Genomic DNA, 7,264 nt, shown 5'->3' with positions numbered 1-7,264 from the left:
CCATGGAAACAGCAGTCAAGAAATCAAGAGATGCATTGCGTTAGGAAAATGTGCTGCCAGAGACCAAGTGCTGAAAAACAAAGGTGTCACCTTGAAGACTAAGGTGTGCCTGGCCCAAGCCACGATATTTCCAATCGCATCTTATATATGTGAAAGCTGGACAATAAATAAGGACGACTGAGGAAGAATTGATGCCTTTGAATTGTGGTGTCGGGGAAGAATATTAAGTATACCATGCACTGCCAAAAGAACAAACAAATCTGTCTTGGAAGAAGTACAACCAAAATGCTCCTTAGAAGCAAGGGTTGCGACACTACATCTTACATGCTTTTGACATGTTATCAGGAGGGATCAGTCCCTGGAAAAGGACATAATGCTTGGTAGAGTACAGGGTCAGCAAAAAAGTGGTAGACCCTCACTGAGATGGATTGACACAGTGGCTGCAACATGGGCTTAAGCATAACAATGATTGTGAGCGTGGCAAAGGACCGAGCAATGTTCCATTTTGAAGTACATAGGGTCGCAGCAAATCTCTTTCTGAATAAGGTCCCTTGGTGGTGCAAACAATTTGAACTGCTAACCTAAAGGCTGGCAGTTCAAACCCACCCAGTGGCACCATGAAAGAAATGCCTGGTGTTCTGCTTCCCTTAAGATTTTTTATTGCTGTTAGTTGCTGTCTAGTCCATTCCAGCTCATGGCGACCCTATCCGTGCAGAGTAGAACTGCTCCATAGGGCTTTCAGGTTGTGACCTTTTGGAAGATTTCCAGGCCTGTCTTCCAAGGCACCAAGGGTGAGTTTGAACTGCCAACCTTCTAATTAGTAGTTAAGCGCTTAACTGCCAAGAGACACTTTGTTAAGATTACAGCCAAAAAAACCCCATGAAGCAGTTTTATGCTGTAACACATTGGGTGGCCATGAATTAGAATCCACTAGATAGCAACCAACAATAAACATCTTTCTGAATCTTTCAGTCTAGTTGAAGGGAAACACTAGAGTTCACCTTCTCTCTGGTTTATTTCACTGCAGTTCCCTGATGCCATTCTTCTAGAGCAGCTTCAAAGCAGATCATTGTGCAGCACATGGAGGAGCTAGGGATGGGGGGGCAACTCCACAGGGAGCTTCTCAGTGTTAAAACCTCTGATGAGGCAGTTCCTCTGAAGTTTTCCTGGCAATTGCCAGCTATAGTAGCACCTGGTTCTCCAGTTCACAGTTTGACTGGTGTGTGGCTCCAGCTCGAGAGAACTTCCCACAGGTGCTGGTAGTGTGGACATGTTTCACAAGTCCCCACCCCCTGGCTCCCATAGCCCATCAGTACCCCCATTCCTCAGTCCTCCATATTACATGATTTTAATGGAGTTTTGCTGGAGCCTCTTCCACTTACTTTCTGAGAAGACAGCACATTGTTCATTCTTTCCATTCAATCCTATCTCACTATATTTACATTATTTCTTCAATGCTTCTGGAATGGCTATAGCAACTTTCCTTGAACTGCAGCCTGGATATCGATATTTGTTCTTTTTATGATCTTTATAGTCATTTCAATGTGAATTTGATGTTTGTGCACATAGCATTATCTTGCTGTTGAATGCTTTCTATGAGTCTTATCTCTAACTAGATAAGTTTTCTTACGTTTTTTTCCACAGCTTAACCAATGCTTCACTTATCATTTACATGTTATAAACACAGGATGAATTGAATTCTAACACAATGCTCCCCACACCACACCACCAAATCTCGGTTTTAAATATCAGTATTTTTACTGGTAGAAATTCTTCTAAAATAAGAATTCAGTCTCCAGTTTTCAGTTTCAGCAATAAAAAGGTAATAGCACCAGATAAGAGAAAATTTTCTGTAACTCATTTCATAAAATAATTGTTCTAATGTGCCCAGGTTGGTATGATTACAAGTGAAACCAACACACCACTGCTCTCACACTGGGTGAATTACTGAGGGAAGCGGATAGACTGAAAATCAAAACAGCCTGTCTTTCTCCAACTGCACCTGCCCCCACCATCATATTCAGGTTGTGCCCCAAGAACAAGACAACAGGAGCCTACTGTTTAAATCTCTTCTGAAATGTTCACATAGATAGGGCTCTGATAGCCATCATAAAAATGAAGACTGAACCTCTTATACCGCCACAGCAGTCAAAACAGCCTGGTACTGGTACAACAACAGATACATGGACCGATGGAACAGAATTGAGAATCCAGACATAAATCCATCCACATATGAGCAGCAGATATTTGACAAAGGTCCCAAAACAGTTAAAAGGGAAAAGACAGTCTTTTTAATAAATGGTGCTGGCATAACTGGATATCCATCTGCAAAAAAAATGAAACAAGACACATACCTCACTCCATGCACAAAAACTAACTCAAAATGGATCAAAGACCTAAATATAAAATCTGAAACGGTAAAGATCATGGTAGAAAAAATAGGGACGATGTTAGGAGCCCTAATACATGGTATAAACAGTATACAAAACATTATAAAGAATGTACAAGAAAACCAGATAACTGTAAGCTCCTAAAAATCAAGCACCTATGCTCATCCAAAGACTTCACCAAAAGAGTAAAAAGATTACCTACAGACTGGGAAAAGTTTTTAGCTATGACATTTCTGATCAGCACCTGATCTCTAAAATCTACATGATACTGCAAAAACTCAACTGCAAAAAGACAAATAACCCAATTAAAAGGTGGGCAAAAGATATGAATAGACACTTCACTAACAGATATATGAGGAAATGTTCACGATCATTAGCCATTAGAGAAATGCAGATCACAACTACAATGAGATTTCATCTCACTCCAACAAGGCATATCTCACTCCAAAAAACACAAAATAATAAATGTTGGAGAGGCTGCGAAGAGATTGGAACACTTACACACTGCTGGTGGGAATGTAAAATGGTACAACCACTTTGGAAATTGATTTGGCGCTTCCTTAAAAAGCTAGAAATAGAACTACCATACAATCCAGCAATCCCACTCCTTGGAATATATCCTAGAGAAATAAGAGCCTTTACATGAACAGATATATGCACACCCATGTTTATTGCAGCACTGTTTACAATAGCAAAAAGATGGAAACAACCAAGGTGCCCATCAACGGATGAATGGATAAATAAATTATGGTATATTCACACAATGGAATACTAAGCATCAATAAAGAACAGTGAGAAATCTGTGAAACATTTCATAACATGTAGGAACCTGGAAGGCATTATGCTGAAATTAGTTGCAAAAGGACAAATATTGTATAAGACCGCTGTTATAAGAACTTGAGAAATATTTTAAACTGAGAAGAAAACATTCTTTCGTGGTTACGAGATAGGGTCGGTGGGGGAGGGAGGGTGGGAGAGGGGCATTCACTAATTAGATAGTAGATAAGAAGTACTTTAGGTGAAGGGAAAGACAACACACAATACAGGGGAGGTCAGCACAATTGGACTAAACCAAAAGCAAAGAAGTTTCCTGAATAAACTGAATGATTTGAAGGCCAGAGTAGCATGGGTAGGGGCCTGGGGACCATGGTTTCAGGGGACATCTAAGTCAATTGGCATAATAAAATCTATTAAGAAAAACATCCTGCAGCACATTTTGAAGAGTGGCATCTGGGGTCTTAAACACTAGCAAGCAGCCATCTAAGATGCATGAATTGGTGTCAACCCACCTGGATCAAAGAAGAATGAAGAGCACCAAGGACACAAGGTGATTACAAGCCCAAGAGACAGAAAGGACCACATGAACCAGAGACTACATCATCCTGAGGCCAGAAGAAGTAGATGGTGCCCGGCTACAACCGATGACTGCCCTGACAGGGAACATAACGAAGAACCCCTGAGGGAGTAGGAGAGCAGTGGGATGCAGACCCCAAATTCTCATAAAAAGACCAGACTTAATGGTCTGACTGAGACTAGAAGGACCCTGGTGGTCATGGCGCTCAGACTTTCTGTTGGCCCAGGACAGGAACCATTCTGAAGCCAACTCTTCAGACATGGATTGGACTGGACAATGGGTTGGAGAGGGATGCTGGTGAGGAGTGAGCTTCTTGGATCAGGTGGACACTTGAGACTATGTTGGTATCTCCTGCGTGGAGGGGAGAGGATAGGGTGGAGGGGGTTAGAAGCTGGCGAAAAGGACAGGAAAAGAGAGAGTAGACGGAGAGAGCGGGCTGTCTCATTAGGGGGAGAGTAATTGGGAGTGTGTGGGAAGGTGTATATTGGGTTTTGTGTGAGAGACTGACTTAATTTGTAAACTTTCACTTAAAGCACAATAAAAATTAAAAAAAAAAGTTTGTATGAAGGAGAGCCAGAAAAAAAAAAAATGAAGACTAAGTCATTGAATTATTTGAGCAAGTCCTCGTGAAGGTCGTTTCAGAGAGTGTTAACAGGCTAAAAATGGCTAGCCACAGGAAAGATATTGTTTATAGCAAGGATGGATTATCCAATAGGCAAGGTAAGTGTGGTATTTGCCTTGCTTACCAGATCATCTGTAGTGAAAAATTTCACATGTTTTCCTCACTTCAAAGATTCTGCTTCTAGGTATGGCTGGTATCCATCTCCCTTCCAACCCCACAGCACCTTCCTACAGAATCAAAGTCTCTTTTCAAATTTATGATCTCTGATGGGGGTGAATGATCCAGTAAGCAAGATAAACATAGGCTTACTTTTGCTTACTTACTAATATGTAGTGAAAAATTTCACTACAGATGACCTGGTAAGCACTGTGCTTACCTTGCCTACCGGATAATCCGTACCTGGTTTATTCCCTATTTCCCAATTGTATTCTCTATTTCCCTCTTAGTGATTACTACAGTCACCTGTTTTACTCCTGTTTTATCAAGAAGTAGGGCAGTGCAAAGAGGAGGCTGGAGCATATGAGTGTTTGGAGAGGGCTTTTGACTAGGAATCAGAAAATCTCTTTTCTACCTTAGTTGCTATGTGACTTCAGTAAGTCATTTTGTATTTTAAGTCTTTATTATATTATGAGAAAATCACAAGAAATCCTCTGGGATTCTACGGTTCACTTTAACATCTGGCACATTCCAGCCCATCCAGGTATGCAGTCTATTATTCCATATGCTTGCCGCCTTGACTGGTCATTCTTCTTGGTCTGTGGGAATTACTATGTCCAGAAGGACCTTCTATTTCCGGACTATGAAGTGAGATCACTACAGTCCTTCAGAATACTGCACATTCATTCACCCATCCAATTACTCTGCCTTTTTTTTTTGCTGCTTTGCTCCAGGCGCCATTCTGGTGCTGAGGCTGCCTCACTTGGATGAAGCTTACTTTCTACTGGGTGTGAATAGATAAAAGGGATAATAAACAAGCAAAGGTATAGTGTGTGTCAGATGGCCATAGGTGCTATGAAGGAGAATAAAAGCAGGTTAAGGAGGGATAGGATGGCCTGGAGTAGAGTAAAAAAGCAGTTGCCATGGAGTTGATTCCAACTCATGGTGGCCCCACTTGTGTCAGAGTAGAACTGTTCTCCATAGAGTTTTCAGTGGCTGATTTTTTGGAAGTAGGTTGCCAGGCCTTTTTTCCAAAGTGCCCCTGGCTGGATTCAAAACTCTGACCTTTCAGTTAGCAGCCAAGCACATTAACCATTTGTACTACCCAGGGTAAGCCAAATCCAAACAAAACCCTTTGACATCAAGTCGATTCCAGCTCACAGTGACCCTAGAGGACAGCATAGAACTGCCCCATAGAGTTCCCAAGGAGATCCTGGTAGATTTGAACTGCCAGCCTTTTGGTTAGCAGCCGTAGCACTTAACCAATATGCCACCAGGGTTTCCCTACCCAGGGTGGAGGGTTGTTATTTTATATCAGATGGCCAGGAAAGGTCTTTGTGCAGGTATGCAAAGGATATGAGCTGGCCAGCCTGCATTGGGTAAAGAGGGTTCCAGGTGGACAGGACAATCAGTGCCTGGATTGTGACTGGCGTAGCTGAAGAAGAATGAAAAGAAATAAGATCAGAAGGAATATAAGGACCAGCTTATGTGGGATCCTAAATCTGCCTGCCTTGATTCCAGAGACCTCAAGTTGTTGTTTTGTCTATTTTGACCAGAGTTTAAAGCTATTATTTGACAGGGGTTGGTTTATCAATGACTCGCTCCTCTTTATTGAAAGCAGAACTCTCCAGATTGAGGTTTTTAAAATGTAAATTGACTCATGCTACTCACTTGCCTAAAACACTTTACTATTTTTCTCCATAGTATTAGAAGAAAAATTAATACTCCTCACCACCACAGGCCCCTTCTTACTATTCTAACCTACTTTGGCTACTTCTCTACTCCATGACTCTCTAAACTCCAGTCTCCCCCTTGGCCTCCAAACTTATCCTCTCTTCAGTGAAACAGATAGGGTTAACTGTGCTGGTGGAACAAAAGAGCTGTTAAAAGATTACCATCTAGAAGTTGGTAAACAGGAACCACACCCTGTCAACATGAGATAAGGTTGAAACAACCAGTGCATTACTATGTATTTCTTAGTGTTTTTCTAGTCCCTTCCCTCTTTACAGGTTCCCCATGTGCAGAAGAACAAAGTGTGGCCACTGTTTAACCTTTCTTAGCCCTGTGAAGATGGTGATGTAGTGCCAAAGATCAGTGCACTTGCGCTACATCACATAATAAGTGATGCCAAGGGCTGCCGAGAAGACTCCATCTTAAATATCAGCGGGTTCCATCCTGGATTCCAGATGTGTGCACAACCTAATTAACATGCACCGTCATTCTGAGAAGTACCCAGCCCTTGAAAGAAGCCCATTAAATATTCATTACTCTGTTGTCTCCACCGAACCCATGTAAGCCCTAGCCTTTTTTCCCTTTTCTAGTCAAACTTTTGGAGAGGCTTAGTCTCCCGCTGCTCCTTTTGCTTGACTCAAGCAAAGTAAAGCTTCCTGAAGATAAAGTTTGTCTTTCGTGTGTATTCTTACTCAGGAAAAGACGAGGACCCTTTGTGTCAGACTGGCGATTGGTAACATCAGGACTATTGATGTATAAGCTTTCGCTTTGCATCTTCTCTTTTACCCTACAGGCCTCAGCTTGAATATCCTCAAGCAAGCCTAAAGTACCTGTTGCCTAGTACTTATAATAATTTGTAATTACTTAATTCATTGCTTTTTCATTCAGTTTGGGCACTTGTTCCTTCTAAACTCCACATGTCATGAGGTCAGGGAATACTTACTTGCAATGTATCTAAGTATCTGGGACATGAGAAGTACTTGTCTTAGTCATCTAGTCCTGCTATAACAG

This window comes from Elephas maximus, chromosome 22, assembly GCF_024166365.1.
Source record: "Elephas maximus indicus isolate mEleMax1 chromosome 22, mEleMax1 primary haplotype, whole genome shotgun sequence".
NCBI classification, from domain to species: Eukaryota; Metazoa; Chordata; class Mammalia; order Proboscidea; family Elephantidae; genus Elephas; species Elephas maximus.
The sequence above is the reverse complement of the archived record's forward strand: the minus strand, read 5'-3'. Positions refer to the sequence as shown.